The sequence below is a fragment of the Atta colombica genome, unplaced genomic scaffold, assembly GCF_001594045.1.
Source record: "Atta colombica isolate Treedump-2 unplaced genomic scaffold, Acol1.0 scaffold254, whole genome shotgun sequence".
Taxonomy (NCBI): domain Eukaryota; kingdom Metazoa; phylum Arthropoda; class Insecta; order Hymenoptera; family Formicidae; genus Atta; species Atta colombica.
In genome coordinates, this window is record NW_017259353.1 from 1,932,185 (window position 1) to 1,942,547 (window position 10,363).

Sequence of the window (10,363 nt, forward strand, 5' to 3'; positions counted from 1 at the left end):
TCATATTCCGTTCTTATTTTAAAATAGCCTTAAGTAATATCTTAATACGTTAATATGGTTCTGTGATTGGTTTATAATCTTAACACTATACTTAAGACGGTCTTAAATATAAGAATCGATTATGAATACTGACCTGATAAAATAAAATAATGAAGATAAAATCAGATAAATTAGTTATATACATTATATATTATAATTAAAGTTGTTTTGGTCACAAGTCTACTCCTAACAAGATGTTGAAATATCCAAATCTTACGCGGAATAATTGACCACGATAGTAGAGAATATCAAATATAGTGGATGACAAAAATTTCGAGAGAAAATGTTTAAGAGCTGAGGATAATTAAACGAGATCATCCGTGCTATTAGCGTTCCTGCGTGACCACCCCGCAGCGAAATATTTCGCTCGCTCTCGAAACAGGTTTCCGAGAATTTTTCTTGAATTTTAATTGCGGCTTACACGTATCGTAGGTAGGCACAGGGGAATAGGGCTCGTATAGATACGCTTGCTATCGAATGCGATCGTGATGTAATATGTACGTCGTGTGTAATGGGCGTGTCGAGATTAAACCGGACCGCCGGCGCCATTCCGGGTTCGCGTTCTAAAAAAAATCATTTTTTTTCTTTCCTCCCTCCTCCCTTCTCCGCTAACATACGTATCTCCGCTATTTTCTCGTAACACGCGAGAACATTGCGAAATGCGTAAAAAATTTCACGCGTAGGCTATTGATTTGCGCTCATATCTCGCACCATGAGATGTGAAAAAATTATATCTACAGGGATGTAATCTGCACCGAAAGAAAAGTTTCTGAACAGTTTCTGAAATTATCTAATATCCGAGAAAATAATAAACGAGGAAAAGCTAGAAAGATTCGTGACTTACTTTTATATTACGTTTTATATTACGTTGGATCATGTTCGATAGCTTTAAATCTTCTCATATAGTATGAACATATTTCTACAAACATTATTTTATTAATATATTTTCGTCTATTAAAAAATCATCAATTGCATGATGACATTCGTTCGGAATGTATAATAATATACTTTCCGAATGCATAATATTACGCAATTAATTGAATTTTTCTTCATCTTTTCGTGATGGAAACTGATAATCTAGAATTTGATTAATAGTCCGGCGGATATCATTACGAAGAAATTTGCATATTATTCGATTAATTATATAATCGCCATCATTACAGGAAAAAGCTCTTCCAAGGATAATCTTCCAGCTGTGATCTTAAGACTTGTGGATCCTTTTAATCTTCATCGCGCGGGGTAAATCTGGAAGCAAATAAAATTAATTGCTGCTGATTTATCTCGAATTTCGTAATTTAATATATCATTCCATCTCAACGGGGAACAAATTCAATCAGACATGTTAACATCATCGTTTGCTTGGCGTGTTTCTAATAATTTAATTTCACAGATCGCCTATTTCATTTCATTACTTTCAGCGTTATTACCTTACATGAAGTTCGAATAAGCCGCTGATAAAATTTAAGGTTTTCGACGCTGCACGCTTCTAAAAAAGGCAACTTTGCATGATCACTGATAAAAATACGACTATGGGCTTTCTTCGAGCTCGCTAGATTACAATCGACCGAGGTAGTCGTGACTAACAGCACTATCATTCGAACTTCCCGCGGAAGCAACTAATATCACGACATTTTCAAGCAAGATCTCACCGATATCGGTGCCGTCAGAGTCATCACGTGTATTTGCAACTTTCCAAATTTAAATTTAACAAAATTCTATGAAGCTCACATGCCATTGTGTTATCACTCTGTTATATTAATATAGTACTTGCTATCATGTAAATATAACTAAGTTAACATTTCGTGGCTATAACTTCGTCGAATTTACATTACAGCTCATATTAACATACTTCCTTGTACATTTTGATAAGTTAAACAAGTTAAATAAGCGCTAAAAGATGAATGAGAGTTTAAGTAAGTCAATTAATCAATCATTTTAATTCGTTTTGCTCAACTTTATCCTTGCGTTTCTTTCATAATTTTAAAAATTAAGATTGAGCTTTTAAGCTTAACAAAAATAAAAGTAGCTAAGCACGAATTAGATCAATAATTTTCAGGTTTATTTCTATAAGTACATATCTTATAATATATCTTATAATTATGCTTTTTTTTTTACAGTCATCCTTTTTATATACCGGCACTTTACAATCATAATATTGATGCAAATTCTAGTTCGTAGTTCTTTCTTGCTGCTACAAATTAGAATGAAGCAAAGTGATCGTGACTACTGGCATTATTATTGAAAGGTCCTGTAGAAAGACTGCTAATATCTCTGGTTCTCAGGCAAGGTCTTCTCCATGTCGGTTCCTTGGAAACAATTACGCCTCGTGGGTTATAATAACGAACCGTTCCTCTAGAATCGTACGTACATATGTATACGTGTCGTGCGCACAAACGCACATGTATATACGCGTAGATGAGCTGTGCTTTTATCGCGAGCGTGAGCATCAAGTGCGTACTACGAAGATGGATGGCCTCGTAAATCTATTGGCAGCGCGCATTCCCTCGTTTTCGCATTTTACTTTCTTCTTTTCTAACACGGCGAGGGCTTCTAAAGCCCACTCACCTCGAGATTTATCGCCTAACGCCAAAATGCCGATGGCGAACTAAAGCGTTCTAGAAAGGCATACCATTACTATTCCATTTTCTCAACAGCTATTCGCAACGATAAAAAAAATATGTGCCTATTCTGTAACAAAGGGATTTATTGCAATCAGCAACAAAATGCAACAGCAGCAAAATGTGTATATAAAATAAATATACAAATGATAAAAAAAACTTTGATTAACAAATGTATAAATATAAAAATCTCAGAGATTAGCATAATAAACTAGAAATATTACGAAGATATCCTTGAGGCAAGAACAATGATCGAGAACGACGATTGTCATTGAAACGATAATGTCACTTTCATTCCGTCAACAATCGTCCAGAGTTCTTACTGTATATTGTTTGCGTGATATTAACTATGAAGGGATTACAATATTGCAAAAGTTCTTGACATTATCAAACAAATGTATACATAACGCTCCAATCGTCTTAGCAAGCCTAGAGATAATAAAGCAAAGCAGCTAATTCGTGTAAAACTAAAGGGTTACGCAAGTTTTGCGGTATTTAGAGTGTCTATCCACACCTTTCCAACTTGTACTATAAGCTGAAACTGTCGTGTTATTTACGACACTCGCGTGTCGTATGGTGCTCAATTGTCTCAATTATGGAGCAATACAGACCATTTCGGCTACATCGTTTGCGACATTAGTCAGCCATTCATCTTTTTCGTGCAAATTTCAGTGCCACCAAATGATGTAATTTGCCTCGTGTCGTTTTTACGCTTACCTACTTAATGTACTTCGTCATGAACATCCTAACAAACAGATCGTTGCGCGACGATGATGTATTATTGGCGTAATAATGTGGGCCAGCTGTCAAAAGTAACGAACGCGCATCTTCTGCCCCTTCGAGAATGACGAAATTGATAGAATTGCGTTTCTGTGATGGCATACCTGTCATATGCCATGTGTGGAGCGTGCACGGCATCGCATGTTGGCGACAATTTTCAGAAAACGCCATAAGTAAGACCCTTCTCGTAGTTCTTCCTCCACCCTGAAAGATAATTGTGCAAATGTTCATCAGAACTGCATCTGACGAAGTCATTGTTAGAAAGAGGTGAAAAATAAATTTAAAAGATTCAAACCATTTCTTAATATAATTTTAAGAAAATATGATAAATATGTATATTAATATTGTAAGTACATTATTTATTATTAATACTTTAATAATTAAGTATTTGGCGATTAGTTTAATCTCAAACAACGAAATATTTTAGGAAATTGATCACGTTCAACAGAACATTTATTTTACAAATGTTTAAAGTTTTCTTTTTTCGTGCTGATTGCTTATTGTGTTGATGACTTATATTTTTAGACAGCAACAATCCTAATCTCAGTAAAAAAAAACTCAACAGTAAAATAAATTTTGCTAAACACAGATATAGCAATATGTTGTCAATGATCTTAGTTTTGATTTATATTGATTCCTTTTTATTTAACATACTGTATAATAAAACCATCTCAATTCTCTCGCTATCTTGCTTTTCTACGGATCACTCATAGGGCCCAGACACATTCTTGTCCATCGCGTTTCGACCCCCATATTTTCACGAACACGCACTCAGTAGAATCTTCACGTCGATGCTGTCGACGGTGGAAAGATAAATCCTCCCTCTCGCTTCTCGGTTCGCTTTCTCAAGCTGACACTCGCGAATTAACAGATCGCACAGTGGCAATTAAACCCCCCAAAAGGATTCGAACACTCCATGGCACGATGGTTCCCATGGTTCCTCTATAGTGTCCGCATGCGGGAAGAGAACGGCGGACGGTAATAAAAGAACACGAACGAGATGCTCGCAAGGGGGATGAGGCACGAGTATCGTCGACAACCCCAGTGCGGTGTAATGCACACGAGAAAGATCCCCTGCGTTGCGGCGGGGTCGTGAGACCGTTGTAAAAAAAAGAAGTGAAAACTGAGAGAGAAAGAAACGACGGTGGACCTGGCGAAGATGCTATGTCGGTGCGCAGAGGGCAATATTTACGAGAGGGGTTGGGTTCAGCCACGGAACGTAATTGCACCGGCTGGGGTACCCTGATTTATTGGGTTATTACCGATCTCGGCGCAAGAAGAACGCGTGGTGTATGGGCATCTTCGCCCGCGCCCTGGTCCTTCGAAACCTTACAAAATGGCGGGATAGAATTGTTGAAACTTATATGCGTTGTATTCTACGAACGTCATGACTATAGTCACAATGACATAAAAAAATTGAACTTTACTTAAAAATTTACTCTTATAAAGAGACTCCTATAAAAAAATTATGACGTTTCTTCAAAAAGTTGGATATACGTGACCATATAAATTTGATGTTACCAGAGTAAAAATGTCAAGAAATTAATAAACTACATTTTGATGTGCAAATAAAAATCATAGCAAGAGGAAATCTAAAAATTGACATGTGCTATTTATATCTTCATAGTGCAGTTCTTCGAAGTGTTAGGTACACACGACTGTATAAATTTGATTTTATCAAAGTGGCAAAAGATATAATATTTCGACAAATAAAAGTCAATAAAAAGATATACCAATTGACACTGTACTGCTTATATCTTTATAACTTGTAATACAGCGACAGTTATTATATTAAGTGATCAAAATAACAGGGCATTAACATTAAATCACAATGTGACATTTATTACTTTCATGTAACACTATATCATTTAAGTGCCAATAGTGCTCTTCTTCGATCATGCGCTATGTATTTTTTATGTTTAGTTAATCAGCTTCCAGTTAGTTAAACTGTATAATAATGATGGTCGTTGGATTGTAAAATATAGCAATTTGACGACAAATCGCTATGTCTGTATGCGAACATGAAATGTAACAGATGTAAATATAATGTAAGTATTTCTCACATATAATCATAAGTTATTGATTTTAAGTATCGTTAAATTCATAATGTCAAATTATATTCAATCTGAGTTATTTTTAAAAATTTCTGTAGATCATTGCTCCTATTCTCAATATGTCTTTTAATTAACTACAACAATGAGATAAAACAGTTTAACTTAAGAAATGTATTTAATTTAACTTAAACTTTAGTTTCTTATTTACCAGTGCATATATATTAATATGGACGTCATTTACTAAGCAATTCAACTACAGAAATAGATTGATTTACATTTTGACACACATAGAAGTTAAATATAGCAATGTTATTTAACTTAAAAAACTGGGTTACTATTGCACTTTTGATATCTAACAGTAGATAGTTAGATAACTTAGACAGATAATCAATAATCATTAATTTTCTTTTTCTTCATGTGTTGATGTATTGAACAATAATAACGAGTTACAAACCAAAGGCTTTCTTTGGTATGTCTATTCCATCACCTCGATAGGACTGAATCGATATATAAAAGAATGGAACAAAGTGCAGTGCTACATCTACCTAACATCAAATCTCGCATTGCAGCGCGTACGCCTTCACTTTTACGCGTGGCAAATAAAACCAAGAGCCAGTCGACATCAAAATTATACGTATAGATGGCATTGATATATAGCCGAGCGAGTTTTGATAGACCCGACGGCCCTCGCGGCCGAGTTATAATCGCGCCGCGCATCGTATCGTTTTCTCGCCGAGCCGGAATCCTCCATTTTGAAACGCGCCGTGGTAATGTTAATGCCGGTGTTCGCATACTGCAGAAAGGATCAGCGGGATCATTGGATTTCAACTCCTCCTCAAATCATAATTATTATTTCTTATGAATATATAATATTGCGCGCACGTTGTGTTCTTTAATTGCGTATTTTTTAATTTATTCACTTTGCCTTATATAAGCTCATCAATTTATATGATTTATGAAATACTTGTTTAGTGTATAAGAATAGATTAATAATTCATTGCATACAATTAACATACGAATTTTTGCATTTATTATTTTTCTTACTATTTAGCATAAGAATTATGTACTAATATCGACATTAAACCATATTTAATTTTATAACACCGTATCTGCATTCGAATCTCTATCATGTGATCCACAAAGTATTAAAATATGACGTCATGTTTCGCGTGCTACAAAACGATAGCCGTAAATATATAATTAATTGAGTGCTAGTTAATTACTTTCCTGAAATCGTAATGAACAAAGACTGTCGTCCAATTTGCTAATAGATGTTCTTATAGGTTTCCATTTAATTGTTAAAAACATTCTCGTACATGTTTTGCGTATGCAAGTAAACATGATTTCATCCTATTTATATTGTTAGCTTTATTTTGAGTTATAATTAGTATTACTGGTTATCCGAGTTATAACTAGTTGAACTTAAATAATTATATATTAGAGTTAAAGTCTTAATTTTAGTAAATATATACATTGACTGCAATAATATATAACTATAGCAGACTGCAATAAATGTATATATTTACTGACTTAATACTTCGACTATGAGATAGTACGCGTAAATACAAGTAAACCTGTTAGAACATTTTAATTCATAATGTAAGAAACAATTTTTTTTAAGACGTCAATTTACGAATTCCAAAACGAAGTTTGGCTTTTTGCCCAGCACGACCGCGAGTTGGGAATGGGTAGAAGTAACCTCGGCCTCAGGATATAAATCTTCCGCCGACAGATGCACCGCCCTCGACGTTCTGCATCGACCAACCAACCGACCAGAATTTCTGAGGGTAACGCCCTGAAAAACTCGCCAGACTCGCCTTGGATACCTATTGCATTTGCATGTCATTTCGAAGAAAACTATACCCCGTGAGTAAAACTAAGAGTGAACAAAAAATGCAATAAAATTGCCCGATGTATAGCCTTTAATCATTTTTTCTCAGTAAAGCTTATTATTTTACATATGTACGATGTACACATTTGATTTAATATCTCTATTCTTTAACAAACATAGTATCGAAATTCATTCTTTATTGCAAAATTGGTAAAATTTTCATCTACATTTACAACAATTCTATCAACTCTTCGATGCTACACAATACGTTCCAAAAAGCAAGAAATGTTTTAAAACATTCTAGCAATGATGCAGCAACGTTAAATTCGCTTTTGATGTTTTATTACGTGAGTATTAAAATATACATAAAAATAAACATATCATAACAAATTTTTCTTTAAACGCCATATTAATGAATATAACGGCAACAATGCAAATATATGTATTTTTATTGATAAAAAATGTAAAGCATATAAAGGAAATTTTTGATATGCCGTGTGAGAATGGCACCGGGGAAGGGAAATAAAATTCGATAAAAAATTGAAGACGCATCTTGTGTATCCAATGGTGCAAAGGAACCGCGTGCAAAGAACGCAATAAAGTGTCATGATAGTGAATAATTGGCAAGCAATTTCGCGATGCGGCGAGTTTTCTTTCTACGAATTTTTGATGGAATTAATAAAATGAACGTGAACATGAGAGGAAGTTAACCTCAGGAACACCATATGTCGCGTGATTCCCCGCGGTTGGTTTCTAGCTTTCGTTGTACATACTTGCATTCGTGACGATTCGCACCGTCGGCGAGTACGTAGCATGCGTTCCTGTACGCAACGATAGATCTTGGAACTGTACATATATGTGCCTTTCGGTTACATGCACACCAACATGTACGAGTTTTCCTCGAGGATTCACGGATGCTAGCCTGTCACGCGATTCTTCAAGAATCGCCTTGAATCCCTATTACTTCTAGAACTTGAAAAATTTTCAAAAAACTACTAATCCAAAAAAAATATTTATACGGTTTTTTAATTGATATTGAGACATTAAGATAGTTGATTCTTTAATATTTAAGCATATATTAAAAATAATAAAATATTTATATGAATAAAATATTTATATGAATTGTATGTATAAAATGTAGTAAAAACAGTGCAATAGTTAATTAATTATTTTACAACATATTGAGGTTCATGATTAAGATAATAATATGCAGAAGGTAATTGAAATTTAAATATAATAGCGAAGACTATTTATTTATTTAAAGAAACGATATATACAGAAAGTATCGACAAAGATTCTAACATGTTTCACGAGGATCGGACATTGTTATACGAGCAGAGAATATCTTATCTATCGTTGCGGACGTTCTTTCCGCACTAATAGTACGGAATCTCGTTCGCTCCTCGCCGCTCTCAGTCCTGCCATTGTATGTAACGTGGCAGAGATCGATGAATATTCACGAGGAGAACAAGCTCGATCGCTCTTCCTCGCGACGGCCCTGACTTATGTCTACTGTCGGATTTTTCATTATGCCGTCGTACTTACTTGAGATTTAATACGAACGTGAAGATTTCTGAGAGCCCATCATAATTCTCTTCCTTCCAACATGTACTTTTACTGATATTACTTCATCCATTTTAAGAAGACTTTTATGATGTATTTCATGTAATACCGATTTTAAAATAAATAACTCAAAAAAATTTTCTAAAAATATAGAATACAAAATATAAACTACGCATAAATATTTCTGTATCATATATATTTAAATATTAGAAAATTATGTAAATATATGTGTATGATAGATTGTATATCTCTTACAGATTCTTTAAAAGTCTTTAAATTAAATTTTAATGAAAAAAAGTTCTTTTAAATTAACTATACAATAAATTATATTATTCACTAGCATCGAGATAAATACGTAAAACATAATACGCGAAATTCTCTATTATGGTACAATCGCATCGAAGTTTTGTTCTTGCTATTTCGCAAAACATTGTGAAATTTTCGTGCAGTTCATAGTCATTTGGCGAGGACTCGAGGTCCAGTATCGAGGAGCCCGGAGGTCGTGCATCACCAGAGTCTGGCAGGATAATAGCTCTCTCTCTTTCGAGGAGTCTTATTGTCGGACCATGCGTTAAGTGATTGATAGGCACCGAACCGTAGAGCAGAGCGCCACGATATTTCGAAAGCTGCACGCGCAACAAGAAAACGATAGCCGAGAGCTTCGTGATGCGAGGTACGCGTGCGGTACGCCTGCACGCGGAAACTCGCGTGAGAATCTCGCTGTATTTCAGCCGAGTCCGCCCGCAGACTCGGATGCAATCTTCCTGGATCACGGTCATGAACTTCCTACGTGAAGCGATCAAGGCCGCTAGTTTCGCGGCGGACAAAGAAAAGTCGATAGTTTGATATTTCGTCCGCAAAACGTAAATGCGCTATCTTATTACAAGCTGACACAAGGCATCTTCCTTTTCAATATGGTATCGGATAATATTACCAAGATTCTTATCGTACTAATAAAATATCAAAAATGATTGAAAATTATTAAATGCATCAGCATCATTATATTCTATTTATGTAATTATTTCCGTCATGGAATCTTTTGTTTTAAATGTAAATGGTCTCGCAAATTTTTAAATTCAATATTCCTCTTATTTTTAATGCTTTAGAAATCACAAATTGACTTTCAATGCAACAAGTCAATACACAGAAAGAAACAGTTTCGTTAAAATATCTAAAAATTAGCTAGATACAGAAAATAATTATTGATTATAAAAATACGATTATTAAATTACGAGTATGTAAGACTCAAACTAATTACCAGAATATCAAAACTTTTGTGGTATTACTTATTATGTTTGAGTGTTTTTTACATATTATTTTGATAATTTAATTTTTTATTAATTAATTAATAAAATTATAATTAATAAAATTATTTTCAAATTGATATCTAAATTTTAGATTCTTCGGCAAACGTTCTTTCCATGTAGATACACTAAAAAATATACTTAAAATCTTTCTTCTTTTTCTCAGTCTAGAAA

General features: G+C 34.3%; 1 long non-coding RNA gene across 1 annotated transcript; it reads right to left on the reverse strand.

The window, feature by feature from the left end:
* Positions 1-959: 959 nt before the first annotated feature.
* LOC108689077 lies at positions 960-3,644 on the reverse strand. The gene is made up of 2 exons (XR_001931823.1): positions 3,542-3,644; positions 960-1,284 (listed from the first exon to the last, which is right to left on the reverse strand). It is a non-coding gene; the product is annotated as an uncharacterized LOC108689077 (long non-coding RNA).
* Positions 3,645-10,363: the final 6,719 nt, after the last annotated feature.